General features: G+C 33.0%; 3 non-coding genes and 1 pseudogene across 3 annotated transcripts; all 4 read left to right on the forward strand.

Moving 5' to 3' along the window:
* The first annotated feature begins 6048 nt into the window (after nt 1-6048).
* LOC120185396 lies at nt 6049-8240 on the forward strand (annotated as a pseudogene).
* LOC120185527 lies at nt 8216-8407 on the forward strand. Its single transcript, XR_005522133.1, has one exon. It is a non-coding gene; the product is annotated as a U2 spliceosomal RNA (small nuclear RNA).
* A 6570-nt stretch (nt 8408-14977) lies between these two features.
* LOC120185526 lies at nt 14978-15173 on the forward strand. The gene has a single exon (XR_005522132.1). It is a non-coding gene; the product is annotated as a U2 spliceosomal RNA (small nuclear RNA).
* A 3825-nt stretch (nt 15174-18998) lies between these two features.
* LOC120185522 lies at nt 18999-19194 on the forward strand. The gene has a single exon (XR_005522128.1). It is a non-coding gene; the product is annotated as a U2 spliceosomal RNA (small nuclear RNA).
* The last annotated feature ends 1448 nt before the right edge of the window (nt 19195-20642 follow it).

Consider the following 20642-nt stretch of genomic DNA (forward strand, 5'->3'; position numbering starts at 1 on the left):
ATATGAGAATGAGTGCACAAGAGGGGGAACAAAATTACTCTCCGTTCTAATGACGATCAACCGTAAAGTAAATGAAGGTGATGGAGTAGTTCGGAAAAGTAACCATCAGAATGTGGATTGATGCCGAAATTTCCTGCAAAGCCCAAAGTTAGTACATCACTAACGGGGTAATAAAATTAAACTCGATATTAAGCACAATTTTTTTGATTCGTTATTGATTAGGCGCCAGACAAAAATGATGCGCGATGACCGTGCGAAGGTTTACGTCGATGAACCAATAGTGGGCTGGGATATGCGACTGTCAAAAGTTTGAAATGAAGAGAATGAAGATGGTTATGATTTATTTCAATAGTGTGGGTCCCATGTTTTAATAGAACGTGGAAAGGCACTCAAGCAAACTGGTTTTAGTTTAATCAAAATAAGGTTGCGGTTTAGAGACGTAAGATATTTGAATAGCAGGGGATGGGTCATGCACACAAAATGTTCTTCATGTGGGACCACAATTGGTTCTTTGCTTTGCGATAAGAAATTCCTCAAATTGTTTCCACGCGAAATAAATACTACAATCATATTTTACGGGCTCAATCGAATTTACAGATTCCTTAGGTACCTAAAAATATAAGGAGAATAAACAATAAAAATAAAAAATAAAGAAAATAGTAAAAATGAGTTCCTCTCATTAAGCGATATTTTTAACGCCGTTAGCTCGACGACCTGAAGACTACAAATTCTTATACAAATGCTTCCTCCCCTTCAATCGCTTTTTCCAACTAAAAAATTTCTTATGAGAAATTCAAAAATTCTCATAAATATTTATTTGGATCTTTCCCAATTTTAAAATATTGTCGAAAATAACGGCATCAATACATTTTTTTTACCAAAAATTGATTTCTTCAAACATTCCCATGATGGTTTCGACTTTATTTTTGGTGCATGCAAAAGAAAGGTAACAACTTAGTTTTTGAAGGAGTTAAGCGCTAATCTGATTCAACAAATGAAAGATTTTGCAACTCACTGGATTCGTCTTTTATATCTTCCGATTTTCTGCACACATCATCGAACAAGTGACTCTTTACAAAATCATTTGCCAAAGGATAAAAAATACCAATAAAATTAACACTTGCAACATTGTCCGGGTATTTCATTGCCTTATACACATCAACTTTAATGATCTCACAGTCAAATTCCATAATAAGAATACCGCTTTGAACATCAATTATCGTATGTGTCGTGCTCAGAAAAAGATGACCTATGAGAATTTCAGAACTAGTGTTGTTGCGATCATTTTCCTTATCAATCACATAAAAATCAGCAAGGAAAATTAAGTTGTTTACCTTTACCAAAACATTCTCTAGGAGTCCTTCGAAGTAGATAATCGACCTGTCAGCGAGCTGAAGTGTAACTCTCGTCTCCTTCAAAGGCTCGGTGGAAATTAAATTATAGATGGAGAGATGCATTACATTGATAGAGGCTCTTAGATCACACATAGCTCGCTTGATTTTAACCTTACCAATTTTACAAAGTACTGCAAACATACATTGGTCCTTATACTTTGGTGGAAGCCGTAGTTAGAAAACTACTGAGACATTCTTGCCTAAATTCACTTTCTCGTTTCCGGTAAGTTGTATTTTATTAGTGCAAAGATCTTTAAGGTATCTGACATACCTCAACACTTTCCAAATTACCTCAAGAAGTGAAATATTTATTTCCACTTTCTGAAACACATCAAAAATTTCATTCTCTTCAACTTGTTTATCTCGTTTCATTAACCTTGATGGAAAATGAGGTGGAACAATATAGGGAGATGACATAGAATCAATTTGCGATTCATCATTCTTCTTTTTTCGAGATTCTACGTCAGTCTTTTTCTCTCTCTTAGAATTAGTGTAAGCTTCCTTTTCTTCTCTCTTGGATTTTGACTCTTTTTATTTTTTATGGGATTGTGAGGCACTTTTCCCTAGGATCTTAGGTGCGATAACTGTACCACTCAGGAGAGTGATGGTGCTAACATTTCCTATTGGATTAGACTTAATTTGCGATGGCAGCCTCCCTTGTGACTCTAATCTTCCCACGATTTAAGCCAGTTGACTCATTTACTTCTCGAGCTCTTAAAAGCGAAAGTTTCAGTTCTATTTTTGAATTTCTCCTGGAAAAGGGATTGTCGCTCGATGATTGATTCAAGCAATGATTTCTGTGGCTGGTAAGGTTGTTGTGGGGATGTCCTCAGTTAATAGACTTGATTTGGTTCGAGATTTGGTGCATAATTGAAGTTTGAATGATCTCTCCACCCCGGGTTGTATGTATTTTCGTGAGGGTTGTAAGGCCTCTAGGAGGTCTCGAAATTTTTTACATTGCTTTTACTTGTGCACCAACTTCTTCCTGTAGCATTGGGCAACAGTCTGTCGAATGATCTGACATTGTGTATATTTTGTATCCCCTCGCTATTCCAATTTTTCATGAAATAAGAGAATTAACTATATCAATTAATTTATCAATTTTACTCTCAAGGGAAATAGAACTTAACTCGTGAACCCATTGACTGGGTTCACTTGAAAACTGTTGAGAGTTCGCCACCCTTGTAGAAATTAACTCTGTTACTGCATTTGGAGTCATGTTGGCTAGAGCTCCTTAACTGGTAGCATCGACCATTTTTATCTCTAAGGGAAGCAACCCTTCATAGAAATATTGGAGAAGCATTTGTTCAGATAATCCGTGTTACGGGCAACTTACACAAAGCTTTTTAAATCTTTCCCAGTAATCATAGAGTGATTCTCCATCTTTTTGCAAGATTACAAGGATGTTTCTTCTAAATTCGCTTGCCTGCTTGGAAAAATCTGTCAAGAAAAATTTGGGTTAAACCATTCCATGTATTGATAGAATTTGGTTGTAAATAAAACAACCACTCCTTAGCTAAACTAGATAAAGAAAAAGGAAATCTCGTAATTTAATTTGGTCTTCGGATACTACCTGTGGTTTCATGCTTGAACAGACCATATGAAATTTTGTGAGATGCTTATGTAGATTTTCACTGAGAAGCCCATAGAAAGTAGGAAGAAGAAGAATAAACTCTGTTTTAAGCTAAAACATGGTTTTACCTTGAGGAAAAATGATGCAAAGTGGTTGTTGAACGACAAGTGCCGCAACTAATTCCCAAATTGTTTATTCAACCATCGATATTGGTTATTCTGGTGTAAAATTTGTATCAACATTGAAGGGTGCTTCGGAATTCGGATCTGATTGTTCATGGCATTGCGCTTCTTGTTGTTTCCTCCTTTCCCGAAGTGTTAGTCCATGTAGTCTCCGAGCTAGTGCTTCAATCTCAGGTTCAAAATCTACTAGTTCTGCGGGATTTTTCCTAGTCATAAATCAAAAATAAAATAAATCATTAATTTTACCGAAGTCCTCAGCAACGTTACCAATTTGACAAACATCATTTTACTGTCAAATAATTTCCTTAACCTCTAAAGAAATAAAATAAAGAAGTACATGAGAAGAAGGGTCGATCCACAGGGACTTGGAATTGCTGATGTAGAAGGCTTTTGATTCTGGTGATAGACGAAAAAGTAAAGTAAAATAAGGGGGTTTTAATTGAAAGGATGATATAAAAGTAAAAATAAAATAACTTAGAAATAAAAAAGTAGGAGAAAATTAATTTAATAAAAGCAACCTCAGGTTTTGTTGTTAATTCAAAATGTTTAAAAGCGTTGGAAAAGCCCGACTCGAATTATGTTTTCTCTATGAAAATCGAACCCGATCCCAATTTCTCTTAGCTTGTCGTCGCTAAGTGTGTTCAGGAGAATTCAAATCAATTGATTCTATAATCCCAACGATAAACCATAACAACATTCAAGTCAAAAGCTTTTTTGAAGTGAAAGCATTATGATTTTAAGAAAGACCGTTTGCCAATCTAGTTTCTAGAAAATTGAGAATTTAACCAGAAGGTATGAAGCGCTTTTCAATTCTCACAAATGGAATTGAGCCATTGCTTCAACCTTTGGCTATGGAAAAACTTAGCTAAGTATGATAGAAATCATACTTAGCATTTTTAAAGAAAAATAAGTAAAAGCTTGAAAAGTAAAAACAAAAGAAAAATGTAAAAAATTTTATAAAAGAAGAAAAACAATAACAAAGAAATTCAGGCAATCTGAGATATGTTTGATGCTTACCCAAAAAATGACTTAGAAAATGATAAAGATAAATCCTAAAAATTCAAAAGATAGAAATTAAAAGTACTCAAATTAAATCCTAAAAATAAAAGATAATTCATAATTTAAATCAAAATAGCGATTGAGTCATTCGTCCTTCTAGAAACACTGACTGAACCTTCTAGAAGTTACGGGCTGGACTGCATGTCAGACGTAGTCATATCCACAAGTCCAGCCATGATTCCAAAAAAAAAAACTACAGACGTTACACATTTTGTTGCAATAATTGGATCTCATTGTTTCGATAACTTATTCTTCTAGACATTATTTATTTTTTCTATATGATTTACTTTTTTATTTTTGTTTCCTATATTTTTATATGATTCTTCCTTTAGTGCTAGAATAATGAAATGCACTAGCAGTTTGTGATCTTTTTGAGAAGATCATGAATTTTATGTTATGTTGTTATCATTGTCTGTTTCTACTGCTTGTTGCAATTTTAAATTGTCAAATTTTATGTCAGTAGATTTGTTCATTTTTAGAAATGAATTGGGATCCACATATGGGAGTTTCAATAAATCAACAATAACTACACTTATAATAGTGCTGGCAGCTTTATGGAATATTTTGAAGGTTTTACTTATCAAAATGTCAATTTTATTTTCGATTGTGCTTCCCATGTCCAAGTATAGTTTATTTACATAAAACTTCATTCTTGTGTTTTATATGTCAGAATCTAATTGGATTACTATGTATAATGGTTTTCAAAATATCTATCTTTGGTCAAATTAGCGACAACCAATAATAATGAGTGTATAATTGCATCTTACTGATTGAAGACTTTTTGTTGTTCAATTATAGAGTTTATTCAAGAGTGAATTATATGATATAGACAATGCCCAAATTTTATTGTATCTTTACTGTTTAAGCAGCAATCTCTAACAGCAAAGTTGACAGCAAAAGCATTTATTGCTGCTGCTACTACTGATTCTGCTAGATGCCACCATGATTTTCTCATCTCTTTGGCTTATGTGTAATTGAACTAGACTCTTGATATCAAACAGTAGAGATGGGACTATTAAGATTTGGAAGTGAGTAGCCTAAAAGTTTTGTACAGTTTCTAAGCATGTAGGTTTAGGGATTTGTCTTTATTATTATTAATGCAATGCCTTATTTATCAATGAAAAAGGGGAAATACTATGATCTTATTCTTGCTTTTATGTGCAAAGTTCATTGATATTAAATCTGAACTTTTTTTTATTTTCAATCTCCATGAAATGAGGATTTTGAGATGACCAGAAAAATGAAAGCAGAAAAGTATGAATGAGAATGGAGGTAGAACTTATAGTAGAAAATGTAAGTGTAACCCTCTAGACCTCGTCTGGATGTTACGATCGAATCTCGAAGACCATTTTCATAACCAGATTTAATCAACGACGAAACCTCCAGATTCCAAAACATCCATCGCCATATATCTGTCATAAATCCAAGTTCAAAGAATCAATTTATAACCAAAGCAAAATAAAACGTATAAACCCATAATCCCCTAAAATTATAAACAAAACCAACAGAAAGTAACATAAAAGTCTATAAAAAAAACGTCCATACGATAATTGAAGAAAATGTCTACTAACGATCCTCTAAGTAACAGTCGTAGTCCTAAAGGTCTGAGCAATCTAAAATGACAGAAACTAAATAGTGAACTATGGAACCCAGTGTGTCGTCTAAAGTAAAATCTATATCGCATTAAAACTAATACAACATAATTGAAATACAATGGTAATTCAGATGTAGATATTAAAAAATGCAACATCAATACCACACAATTTTACCTTTTTCACGGAACAATCAAAATAGGGACGTTACCCTCCGAAGAGGTACCCAAAAAGAATCAGGACATGTAATGAAGTCCCATGCAGAATCAGGACGGATAGCAAAGTCCCATGCAGAATCAGGACGAAGAACGAAGTCCCATGCAAAAACAGGACGTGGAACAAAGTCCCATGCAGAAATAGGACGGGGAACAAAGTCCCATGCAGAATCAGAAATGTACAAAATGAGTAGATCATGCTTGAATGATGTCATGTTTTATAGAAATCAGGAATATCATAGATAAATGGAATCAGTTTGCAATCATGCATTCATAGAGTAACATATAACTTAATAGCATAGTACATAAAAAATATTGAACAGACAAAGTTAGAACGGGAGAGAAAGAATGGTATTTCTTTTGCCAAAGAGATAGGAAGTATTCGACAGGGATTAGGACCAATCAAGCAACCGAAGCTGGGTATTAGAAGCCGACTGGAAAAGATAAAGAGATTTTCAAAGGAAAAAGATGTCTAGTTGGGATGATGAAGACTCTTGTTTTCTACCTAGGGAGAGCTCCTAGAGGGGAGAAAACAAATTGGGTCATGCATGAATATAGGCTTGAAGGCAAATTCTCTTACTATAATCTTCCCAATGGTGTTAAGGTAGTGTAACTAAAGTTTCACATGAAACTAATTTATTCTTGAAATTGAAGGACTAATTTGATATCTTTCTTTTACGTTTTTGTGACAGGATGACTGTGTTGTTATTAGGGTTTTTCATAAGAACACAGAGATGAAGAAAAGCACAATTCATGATCACCTCTTAAGAATGAACTTAATTGGGGATGAATTCATGGATCATGCTTCATTGCCTCCCCTCATGGAACCCAATTTTGATTGTGAAAATGAATTCAAGGCCATCAACAAGACCCCAATTTTCAACACTTAAATACCAATTCAAAACCCCATCTTCTTCTATCAAGGGACCAGCTCGGATTCCTGCCCGGGCGGATTCCGAACAGATAACGACGTAGTGAGTGTAAGAGCATTGATGGCCAACAACGGTAGTAGAGATATCGAACACCAGCAGTGCAACATGGAGCAGTTTTCATCAAATCGATCAATGGTCAGTCTGTCACAAGACACAGCAGACACTGCCCTTATCGCTGACATTAACAACAATGAGATTGCTTTAGTGATTTCAAATAGTATTCGACTTGGATGCTGCAACCCTTATGATGATATTGAAGACTTGGTATGTTTATGGAATTGGTCGAAGATTGACTTGATTTGTAATTTAGGAATAAACATATGTTGTGAAACAGTTTTAAAATGCAACAAAATCTAATAGATATATAGATAATTTTATTAAAACAATTTAGTGAAATATTCTTTTAAATAATTTTATATTTTACTGATTATACATCAAAATTTTCGTTCTAATTATTTAATAATTGAATTAAACACAATAAGATATTTGTTAGTATGTTGATTATATTTATAATTTGATAATTTTATTATCAAATATAATATTAAGTTCAAAAATCAAACATCTTTATTAATTTTATGGAAAATGTTGAGCAAACATATTTAATCGGTTGATCAAACAAAAATTCCACGATTGGTCACCTTCTCTCTCTCAATAATCTAGTAATATAGATTAAAACAGGACTACTGACATGGAAGAAAAAATGTCACTATTCACTATTGTTTCTTTTTACCCATCTCTAAGTACACAGGATCGACTTAACATTCTTGAATAATGATAGTCTGGTATATCTCTTCCCGCATTTTATGCAAAGTCGAGTAGAGAAGTTACTAATTTGCTTATGCAAATTCTTGAATATGGAATTCATGTATTAGTTAAGTGTGAATCTTAAAAGCAAATTTCTTGTGTTTGTATCTGTTATTTTCTTCATCATATAGCCATGAAGAAAAATGCTAAAACCAGAAATGGATGGCAGAAGAATACAAGGAGAAAGATAATCTCCAATGACTTGCCTGTAGAATCAAAGGTGTTCACCCTCTAGTTTCTTCATATATAGTCTGATAATTTTATTATGAATGGTTTTTACTCAGTTTTGTTTTATACAGGGTTTTCAAGTGTAAACAATAATACTAGGGTTCACCCTCTAGTTTCCGGGAGCAGTTACCAATGAGACTACTGAATACATTGCCGAGTCCCACATTCTTAGAATATAAAAGGGACGAGGCTAAGAAGGAGCATTTAAAAGAAAACCGGATTGGACAGAATGACTCATACCTTTCTCGGCCTTTTGGCTAAGATCAAGTGTATATCTGTTCTTATCAGTTTAATATCTGATACGTGGGCCATTGGCTCACATGATATTAAATTTATTTTTTGAGGGGAGAGCCCCCACAGTAGCTTGCTACTGGGGTTCTCGAGCGTCGCCCAAGCGTTGCACTATGCTCGGGCACGGCGCACCCCATCAATTGTAGTTCAAAAGCTTGCTTTATTTAGTGTGTGTAAGTATTGTTTATGTAATTTATGCTAGTGGCTTCTTTTCTCCAGAACCCTTACGTGATACATCTAACTGGAAATCCAAAACCATTTTCAGTGCATGTGTGGATGATTGCCTCATCACAGGTCTTATTATAAACCTTGAGACGTTTTCATTCTGTTTCACACTGACCTTAGCAGCAGGATGGATCGAGGGGTTCTGAGGTTTGAAATTCCTTTATATTTTAAGTTTTCTTTTTATTAATTACCTAAATTCGCTCCCCTTAACATAAATTTCTTGGTTCTTCAGTGATTTCAAATAGTATTCGACTCAGAAACTGCAAACCCTTAACAGTTTTAAAGTGTAATAAGATTGACCAGATATATATAGCAAATTTTATCAAGACAATTTAGTCAAATAATTTTATACTCTATTGATTATACATCAAAATATTATATTTCAGTCATTTAACAAATACATTAAAACACGATATTTAAGTCCCTCTACCCTAGCATGAATCCATCTGTTCTCAGTTGCGTGTTTAAGTCCCTCCGTGAATGCCATCACCTCTCTCGATTCAGTTGTGTGGCCCTTGCCCAAGCATCGTGCAACACCACCTATTACCATGCACTATATATTTTGCACATATATTTTGAACTATTTGTGCATTATGGCACCAAGTTATGACTGCATATTGTGCACATACTCGTTCTGACTCGTGTACTTAGTATTTTCATTTTTGTACATTGGCCTATTTGTTAAATGTTCTGAAATGTGCAAGAATGATTGGTTCATTGAAAGTACATCTTTTTTTGAATGATTATATATGTGAAAAATATTATGTGTATTCTGAAATGATACTTTTAGGTATGATGAAAGAAAGGAATTATTCAGTCTATTATTATGTTCTTATATTTTATATAAGACATTTCGTAAGAGATATTTATTTATTCATATGTCGATATAGTTTATTTTAGATAATGCCTCACTGTAGACACTAGTTTTTTTTTCCATTCTTTTTTTTTATATTATTATTATTATTTTAATATTAATATTAATATTATTATTTAATAATATTATTATTATAGGCCCGATACAATTACAACTGAAGCCCGACAATCAGACCCAGTCCAGACTAGACCCATATAACCCAGCAGGACCCGACCCAAATTCAAACCCGGAGGCCCAGATCCGAGAGGCCCAACCCGATCCAGGCTCAAATGCGTCTAGGGTTTCTGTTGAAGCTTTCAGCCGCCTTTCTTCTCATCCGTTAGATTTGGCCTTGATCCAACTGTCCAAAATGACTCCAAAAGCCCTAGGGTTTCATCATTACCCTAGGGTTATGATCTGGTCGCCGCCTCCACGTCCATGTTCTAGCCGCTACCACGATGGCACGCCTCTGCCGAAGCTTCCAGAAGACTAAAGTAAGGTCGCACACGTCGTAGTCCTTCGGTGAGTCACAACCGTAGCTTTGGTGACTCACCGAGGTTTCCCTTATAACCCGGTCCGAGAGCAGTATCATGGTGGCCAATAAAAGCCACTGATCCTGCAAGGAAGAAAACCACGACCAACAACAAACAAAACACCAAAGAAACACGAAGACACGACAGTAAAAACCAATAACCAACAATAAAAATAAAAAAGGAGAAGAGAGAGAAGGAGACTTACCACATCATCGGAGCCTCCACGAACCACAGGAGAACCAAAATGTCGAAGGTAATAATCCTAGACTACGTCGTTTGGTAAGGTTTTAGGTTGAAACAACCTTAGATCGGGCTTTAGGATAAACGAGGCTTTATTTTGGGGTAAGTTTGAAAATTTGACCACCGTAAGCGGTGGTCGGCCGGCGGTGGAGATTGACGTCAGATTACGATGGTCGGATTCCCTCTGGTGAGGGAATCCTAGAGAGAAGGGATAGATTTTCTCTCTTTAGAGAGAAGCAAAATTAAAAATGAGGGAAATGACCGTTAGGGTCGGTTTTTGGGGTTTAAATACCCCTCCCTGAACGACATCGTTTTGGGGAGGGGTGTCTGTGTAATTTTCTGCATGGGAAATTCACGTCCGCGATACCTTTTATGTAAACCTTTCAATTTAATCACTAAAATCAAGTTTTTGTTTATTTTAATTTAGTCTTCAAATTTTTATTTTATTATATTTTAGTCCCTACCATGTATATATATATTTTAGGGTAAAATAACTTATTTAGCCCCTATAATTTTAATAATTTTTATTTTGATCCCGAATTAATTCTTTATGGCCTTACACTAATAGTACCTATATTTCATAACATTTCGAATTAGAGCTATTAATTTATATATTTTTTCAATTTAATCTTATAGTTTTAATTTTCTTTAATTTGATTATTGTTTAATTGAAATTTTATTTTTATTACCCTTTAAGTTTCAATATTTTAATTTAGTACTTTAATTATTATTCTTTATTTTCTCTTTATTTAATTTTAGTCACATTAATATATATATATATATATATATATATATATATATATATATATATATATGAAAATTCATAAGTATTATTTGATTAATTTCACAAATTTATTAAATAATAATATTTATTTATTTTTAAATATTAAGAAAGGGATGTCTTAAAGTAACTAGATGTCCTATTCTGATATTTTAAATAAATAAATATCGTATTTATAAAACCTTAAAAATCAAATATGCCTATTTTAGTCTAATCAAATTATTTTAATATGATATTAATATGATTTTTCGAGGAGAAATTATCATATTCTTATTATTTCAGTCGGAAAGAGAAATATTCATCCTAAAAAATTTTAGGGATTAGTTTCTCTTCAATTGGAAATATTAGAATATTTTCTATTTTTCCTTAGAATTTTCTGCTAAAATTATGCGATTGAATCTGAAATAATAGGCTATAAATTAAATTTATATTCGCTTAGATTTCAACTAATAGAGACAATTTATAATCGACGGGTACCAATTTTGGGCGTTGTGGGGGTGTTAATCCTTCCCCAAGCGTAACCGACCTCGAATCCCTTTTTTTACTAAAAAGAATGAATTTCTGGTTATACGCAGACTGATTTATCTTTTAAAATGATGTTTTCTTAAAACTATTTTAAAAGATAATTTTTAGGTATTCGACTTATCTAACCCAAAAAGGTCGATGGCGACTCCAAAACATTTCATTAAAAAACCCATTTATTCATTCACTTGCTTTTTGGCCAAAGAAAATTCGTGCCCGGGCGAAAACTGGTTACGACAGCTTAGCGACTATGCTGGGAACCCTGATCAAGCCTTAAATCGATTATATATTGTCTCTATAGTTAGAAATTGAATATTCATATTTATTTAATTTAGAGTTCTTTTGATTTCTTTCAATTCTTTATTCTTTATTATTTTTATATCCTTATATACTGATGTTTTTTATTTGATTGATTTTCAGATATTAGGATTCAATTTTTGTGTAATGTTTTGTCAAAGGTTTGAGAATTTCTCATCTCTTACAACACGTGCATTGCATAAACATAAGCTCTATAATCGAGCTCTTTTCCCTTTTAAGTGGGAGTGAAAGCGATGTCTTCATGAGAATTTATTCTCCGTGTCAGACCTAACAAGTAGCTTTCGGGGTTCATATATCCTATGTCTTCGTGAGGATTTATTCTCTGTGTCAGGCATAGGGAAATGTGCCCTCTCGAATTGATCTCGATCCGCTTAAGCTTATAATGGGTAAGGATTGAGGGTTTGGCAACCCAAGGGGCACCAACAAGGACAAGTCGAGTACCTTTACTCTTAGAACTAAAACCCTGCATATAATAAACCCTAGAAATTCACCTGATCTAAAACAATGCTGAAACTTTGTCCGTAGGTGTACACAAAGGAGAAATGCACTCTAACTTTCATTTTTTAATTTATAATATAAATGCATGTGAATTAGAAATCTTGCGGTTTGGTTTATTTTTCCAAGTCGAGTACCTTTACTCTTAGAACTAAAACCCGCAAATGCACTCTAACTTTCATTTTTTAATTTATAATATAAATGCATGTGAATTAGAAATCTTGCGGTTTGGTTTATTTTTCCAAATAAAGCATGGAACTAGAAAGCATGAGGTTAGGATATATATATAGATACCATGATAGATATGATTTTTTCTTTCCATTAATTGTTATTAATCATTTTATTTTTTCTTATTTTTATAGACATTTTATTTTGTTCTAACTTGTTTATATTAATTTTTTTCTTGCATTACATGATAATGGCATGATTAGAAGGTATTAATTCGAGAGTGGTCATCAAAATAAAAAGTTTTCATTAATGGAAAAAGAGTTTTATAATCAAGCAAACTATGACGAATCCAAGGAATGGCATCTTGAGGAAGCTTTTAAAATAGTGGAAAGCTATGCACACAAAGATCATGTTAGATAGATACTAAAAGCATTCAACGGTAAGAGTATCAGTAGGAGCATTCAGAATGAAGGAGGTTTTTATGAAGCTCAAACATGTTATCTGAAGAATGAAAACAAGAAATTGAGTACAAAGATGGAAACCATGCATGAGGATTTCCAAAAGGTTAGTCAAGCCTTTAAAAATGTTGGTATAGGAAATATCCCAGAAGAGTGGATAACAGTGGTCACTAAACTGAAAAAGAACTGTAAGACACATGAAAATCGAGCGAAGAAGTTCTCTAATGATTTACGAACTGTAGAAGAAAGACGCAATACATCTATCATTGAATTGAAAAGATGTCAAGCCGAAAATCAAATGTTGAATAATGCTGTAATCAACGTGGAAGCCTCATATCAGATCCATCAACATGAGATTGATACTGAATTAAAAGCCACTAAAGGTAATAACAATACATTGATGAAGATGGTAGAGGATTATGAGGATTTTGTATAATAACTCTGTAACCATAAAGATTCCCTCACAAGAAAAAATTAATAACATTGCCTACAACTCCGAGAATTGACACAGAAGATGAAGGAAAAAGACAATGTCATGGAGGAAGTTGCTTCTCAAGCAAACAATGTGGGTCATAAGCTGGTAGATTTAACTAGCTTCATGAGAGAATTAAAACAGATTGGCAACTCCACAGCTGAGCATAAGTGGAAGTTAACTTGGCGTTTTAAGGAGATAGAGAAGTTAGGAGTGAAAACTATCCCTTATATGTAGAGTTTTGTTTGATGTATCGAAAATTTTGTGTTCAATGAAAGTTTTTTTTTAAGATGACCACTCTTGATTAACACCTTTTTCATACATGCATTTGCATTCTTATTTTTGCATTTTTGCATTTTTCACATTTATATTTTTTAATATTCAAGTTTATAAGTCATACAGTTCATAACATGTTAATCATGAAAATATGGGAATAATTTGTGGATGATTCCATGACAGAATTTTCGAAATCAAATTGGAGCTAACTTGGTCTTCCTAGAGAAGGATAAGAGCCATGAATGAGATTTTATCAAGGGTTGGTAGAATCGATAAACTCCATGAGCAACTCATAAAGACTCAACAAGAGATGATCGATCGAGCAAAAAAGTTCCAGGATGATTCAAAGGAACAAATGACCAAATTAATGGACATGGTGAATGTTGTGATCCATGGAGAAAACCCGTTGCAAAAGATTTGAATGGGATTATGAATGTTAGTGATGTAGCTGATGCGATGAAAACAAATGACCAGGAACTTGTCAGGGAAAATGGAAATAAAATAAGGCTTCAAAAATAGGGTATGATCCCAGAAAATGTGATAGAGATCAAGTTAAAGAGAAGCATGGAAGAAGTTTAAGTTAAAAATAAGGCTTCAAAAAAATGTCAGTACAACTATTTTCTCATAAATTTAAATTTAAATTTAAAAATGTCAGTACACACTCTCTCTCTCTCTTAATAATCTAGATAACATAGATTAAAGCAACAATAATCTACATAACATAGATTAAAACAATTAAAATAGCAATAATCTAGATAATATAGATTAAAACAGGACTATTGACATGGAAGAGAAAATGTCACTATTCACTATTGTTTCTTTTTACCCATCTCTAAGTACACAGGATCGACTTAACATTCTTGAATAATGATAGTCTGGTATATCTCTGCCCGCATTTTATGCAAAGTCGAGTAGAGAAGTTACTAATTTGCTTATGCAAATTCTTGAATATGGAATTTCATGTATTAGTTAAGTGTGAATCTTAAAAGCAAATTTCTTGTGTTTGTATCTGTTATTTTCTTCATCATATAGCCATGAAGAAAAATGCTAAAACCAGAAATGGATGGCAGAAGAATACAAGGAGAAAGATAATCTCCAATGACTTGCCTGTAGAATCAAAGGTGCTCACCCTCTAGTTTCTTCATCATATAGTCTGATAATTTTATTATGAATGGTTTTTACTCAGCTTTGTTTTATACAGAGGGTTTTCAAGTGCAAAAGAATAATACTAGGGTTCACCCTCTAGTTTCCGGGAGCAGTTACCAATGAGACTGCTGAATACATTGCGAGTCCCACATTCTTAGAATATAAAGGGACGAGGCTAAGAAGGAGCATTTAAAAGAAGCCGAATTGGACAGAATGTCTCATACCTTTCTCGGCCTTTTGGCTAAGATCAAGTGTAGTATCTGTTCTTATCAGTTTAAAATCTGATACGTGGGCCATTTGCTCACATGATATTAAATTTATTTTTTAAGGGGGAGAGCCAACCACAGTAGCTTGCTGCTGGGGTTCTCGAGCGTAGCCCAAGCGTTGCACTACTGCTCGGGCCCGGCGCACCCCATCCAATTGTAGCTCAAAAGCTTTGCTTTATTTACTGTGTATAATTTTTGTATATGTAATTTACGCCTTAGAGTAAAGAATTTAGTGGCTTCGTTTCTCCAGAACCCTTACATGATACATCTAACTGGAAATCCAAAACCGTTTTCAGTGCATGTGTGGATGATTGTCTCATCACAGGTCTTAATATAAACCTTGAGACGTTTTCATTCTGTTTCACACTGACCTTAGCAGCAGGATGGATCGAGGGGTGCTGAGGCTTGAAATTCCTTTATATTTTAAGTTTTCTTTTTATTAATTACCTAAATTCGCTCCCCTTAACATAAATTTCTTGGTTCGATTTCAAATAGTATTCGACTTGGAGGCTGCAAATCTTATGATGATATTGAGGATTTGGTATGTTTACTTAGGAATTAACTATATGTTGTGAAACAATTTTAAAGTGTAATAAGATTGAACAGATATATATAGCAAATTTTATCAAGACAATTTAGTCAAATAATTTTATACTCTATTGATTATACATCAAAATCTTATATTTCAGTCATTTAACAAATACCTTAAAACACGATATTTAAGTCCCTCTACCCTAGCATGTGGGTAAATATGATATATACATATTTTGCATGAAAAGTAATCGAATCGAAATTGATTTTTATGTAGGTAGTTTTTGGGCAGTTTTATTTCTAATTTGATTCAGGATCAAACTGTTAAATTGCTGCCTAAAATCGGATCTGGTCTTAAGATCAAAATATTAAGTTTTAAGTTATGCGATTTATTAATTATGAAAAAGGGAATTAAGGAACATGTTTCAAAAAGATTTTAATTTGACCCGATTTTATTAGCAAATGTTTAAAAAGTTGAAGTGCTATCTTTAATTCGTAATTGAGTACGTTTACGGGTTAAGGGTTTGCAACACTTCTTTATTCTTGGTGGGATGTTGCTGCCCTGGTTTTAAAGTTGAGAGGTAAGAGGGAAGAAGAATAGAGAAGAAAACTTTCTTATCAAACTTTTTCCCTTAAATGTCAGTCAAACGTTTTGGGAGTCAAACTTATGACAAAATAGTGATGCGTCATTGTTTTAACGTGTCACGTTAGCATCCAGTAACAGTTGTTGATGGTGAGTGATCAATTTATTACAAATCGATAATGTTAGTGAAACTTTTGAAACTTCAATAGAGAAAGCGAAAACTTACTCAAATATTTCAGCTATAAAATAGTTTTAATACAAGCAAACATAAATTAGTTTGGTTATAAAATTGGCAAAGTTATTATTATTATATTAGTCATATAAATATATATATTTGTTTAAATAATAATATTTATTTTTTAAATATTAAGAAATGGCAGTCTTAATATAGCTAGATGTCTTATTCTGGTATTTTAAATAAATAAATATTATAAAAATTATATATTTAATTTTTTTTAATTTATTATTTTCGTATTGTTAATATTTATTTATTTATTTAATACTAAGAAAAGGCGGTCTTAAAATAACTGGACGTCTTATTCTAGTGCTTTAAAAATAAATCAATATCCTGCTTATGAAAATATATATATATTTACTTAGTTTTTATTATTTTTTAGGAAAATTATTATGTTAATATTAATATTTATTTATTAATATTAAAGAAAATGCAATCTTAAAGCAACTAGATGTCCTTTTCTGATAATTTTAAATAAATAAATGTCCTATTTACAAAACCCTAAATATATATGTATATATATATTTATTTTTTTCCTTAGAAATATCATATTGAATTGAAATAACACAATCATAAATTAATTCATATTCGAATTTAAATTCTATTATTAGAGACAATTTATAATCAACAGATACCAATTTTGGGCGTTGTGGGGTGCTAATCCTTCCCCAAACGTAACCGACCACGAATCCCTTTTTTTTAAAAGAATGAATTTTTTGTTAAACGTAGACCAGTTTATCTTTTAACTGATGTTTTCTTAAAAACTCTTATGTATTTTTTAATAATAGAAATATAAGAGGCAGACAAAATATAATTAACCACATAAAATAAAAGATTAAAATCAAAATAAAAAAAATTAAGGCCTCCGAAATGAAACATAATTTCGTCCCTGACTGGTGTTATTGTTTTTCTTTATCATTTATAAATTGGTTTCTGAAGATGATATAAGCAACAATACCACTCCAAGTTAATCTTCCCCAAGGATTCTTCTTTGTGCTCGAGTTTCTAACAATATTGTGTTTGGGATTAATCATCTTCATGGTGATGCACTCATTGTGTTTATGTTACTTTCTCATGTCGTAATCATGTTTAAGGTGTTATATCAATGGCGGATCTAGAAATTAAAACTCAATTTTAAAAACTTTTGGATATGCAATTTTATTTTTAACTATTTCTATTAATAATGCAAACTAAATTTAATATTTTTCTCACTCAAAATAATGGGTGTGCAATGGCTCTCCTAGAGAGCCATGTACATTTGCCCCTGTGTCATATATTTAGATTGATTTTGATAAATTCATATATCCGTATTATATCATGTTGTCAGTAGCTACATAAACCCAGGATTTAATGGCACCAACTCACAGGATTCAATGGAAGACAATGAACTCGGGAGAAGAGGTTCAAGTTCAGCTGTTAGGATGCTTAAGGATATGTGTACAATAGGAGCCTGATCTGAATTAGAAAACTCTGAGAATGGTAGTGATAGAAGTGGTAGAATGATCTTGTTTGATCCGATCAATGAAGAAGCCTTGGTCGTTCAAGGTTCATTAGATATCAACCATGGTCGGAACCCGAGTCATAGGTCGTGTAGTTCCTTTGGTGGGGATTACCATGGGACCTTGTTGGGATTTTTGTTGAAGTATATGTCTGAAAACGGTCTGAACTAATACAAAGGAAGCAGTCGAAGCATAGGCAACAGTCTGTCTGTAGTATGCTCGTCTTTTTATTGCTATTGTAAAACTAAATATATATATATCTCAGTAAACTCTTTGTCGCAATCCAGACGGTGAATGTAATTGTCCCATCAGAACACAAATAACACTCCCAGGCTTCAAATCGTCAGCCATTTTTTATAACTCATAGAGATGAGATTCTCATCACCATGTATGCTATAGTCAGTGATGATGGTTATCTCTTTGCCCTGAGTGAGTTTTATGGGCTTCCTGTCCTTCAACAAGCCAGTTCTGATCCCCGATCCCCGAAATTTCATAAACCGATAAAAAAAGAGAAGAAAACATTGCAAGGAAATTAAAACTTCCTCAAATTATGCCCTGCAACTTTTAATATCCTAAAGACAAAGTAACTACAGGCTACATTATTCATGAAAAGTAAAGTTAAAACATGAAAGAACGCAAAGAAATAAGAAAGAGAGTACCTTTGTATCCAACAAGACGAAACAAAGGATAATACTATGAATGGTTTTTACTCAGTTTTGTTTTACATCGAGGGTTTTCAAGTGTAAAAGAATAATACTAGAGTTCACCCTCTAGTTTCCTGTAGAATCAAAGGTGTTCACCCTCTAGTTTCTGGGAGCAGTTACCAACGAGACTGCTGAATAGTCCCACATTCTTAGAATATAAAGGGACGAGGCTAAGAAGGAGCATTTAAAAGAAGCAGGTTTGGACGAGACTGATAATTTTATTATGAATGGTTTTTACTCAGTTTTGTTTTATACAGAGGGTTTTCAAGTGTAAAAGAATAATACTAGGGTTCACCCTCTAGTTTCCGGGAGCAATTACCAATGAGACTGCTGAATACATTGACGAGTACCACATTCTTAGAATATAAAGGGACAAGGCTAAGAAGGAGCATTTAAAAGAAGCCGGATTGGACAGAATGACTCATACCTTTCTCGGCCTTTTGGCTAAGATCAAGTGTAGTATCTGTTCTTATCAGTTTAATATCTGATACGTGGGCCATTGGCTCACATGATATTAAATTTATTTTTTGAGGGGGAGAGCCCACCACAGTAGCTTGCTACTGGGGTTCTCGAGCGTCGCCCAAGCGTTGCACTATTGCTCGGGCCCGGCGCACCCCATCCAATTGTAGTTCAAAAGCTTTGCTTTATTTACTGTGTATAATTGTTGTATATGTAATTTACGCCTTAGAGTAAAGAATTTAGTGGCTTTGTTTCTCCAGAACCCTTACATGATACATCTAACTGGAAATCCAAAACCATTTTCAGTGCATGTGTGGATGATTGTCTCATCACAGGTCTTATTATAAACCTTGAGACGTTTTCATTCTGTTTCACATTGACCTTAGCAGCAGGATGGATCGAGGGGTTCTGAGGTTTGAAATTCCTTTATATTTTAAGTTTCCTTTTTATTAATTACCTAAATTCGCTCCCCTTAACATATATTTCTTGGTTCGATTTCAAATAGTATTCGACTTGGAAGCTGCAAATCTTATGATGACATTGAGGGCTTGGTATGTTTATGACTGCATATTGTGCACATACCCATTTTGACTCGTGTACATAGTATTCTCATTTTTGTGCTTTGGGCTATTTGTTAAATGTTCTGAAATGTGCAAGAATGATTGGTTCATTGAAAGTAAATCTTTTTTTGAATGATTATATATGTTTAAAATATTATGTGTATTCTGAAATGATACTTTTAGGTATGATGAAAGAAAGGAATTATTCAGTCTATTATTATGTTCTTATATTTTATATAAGACATTTCGTAAAAGATATTTATTTATTCATATATCGATATGATTTATTTTAGATAATGCCTCACTAAGTTGTTACTTAGCGTATGAACATTTCATGCGTAGGTAAAGCAAAAGATCAGTCAGTGGAGTAGGGAGCACAACAAACATCACTTTTTGAGGAGCGCACTTATTTCAGTATCAGTATGGTATTTACCACTTTTGACTCAGCTAGTTGGCATGCATATTAAATATGTGTAGTTGATTGCTTTGTTAAATTAGTTTTATAAGTCAGGTTGTATTATATAAATTAATGAGTGGTATACATGTGGGTAAATATGATATATACATATTTTGCATGAAAAGTAATCGTATCGAAATTGATTATTGGGTAGTTTTATTTCTAATATGATTCAGGATCAAACTGTTAAATTGCTGCCTAAAATCAGATATGGTCTTAAGATCAAAATATTAAGTTTTAAGTTATGCGATTTATTAATATTATGAAAAAGTGAATTAAGGAACATGTTTCAAAAAGTTTTTTAATTTGACCCAATTTTATTTAGCAAATGTTTAAAAAGTTGAAGTGTTATCTTTAATTCGTAATTGAGTACGTTTATGGGTTAAGGGTGTTGAAGCACTTCTTTATTCTTGGTGGGATGTAGCTGTCCTAGTTTTAAATTTGAGAGGTAAGAGAGAAGAAGAATGAAGAAGAAAACTTTCTCATCAAACATTTTTCCTTAAATGCCAATCAAAAGTTTTGGGAGTCAAACTTATGACAAAATAGTGATATGTCATTGTTTTAATGTGTCACGTTAACATCCAATAACGG

This window comes from Hibiscus syriacus, unplaced genomic scaffold (genome assembly GCF_006381635.1).
Source record: "Hibiscus syriacus cultivar Baekdansim isolate YM2019G1 unplaced genomic scaffold, ASM638163v2 tig00113123_pilon, whole genome shotgun sequence".
Taxonomy (NCBI): domain Eukaryota; kingdom Viridiplantae; phylum Streptophyta; class Magnoliopsida; order Malvales; family Malvaceae; genus Hibiscus; species Hibiscus syriacus.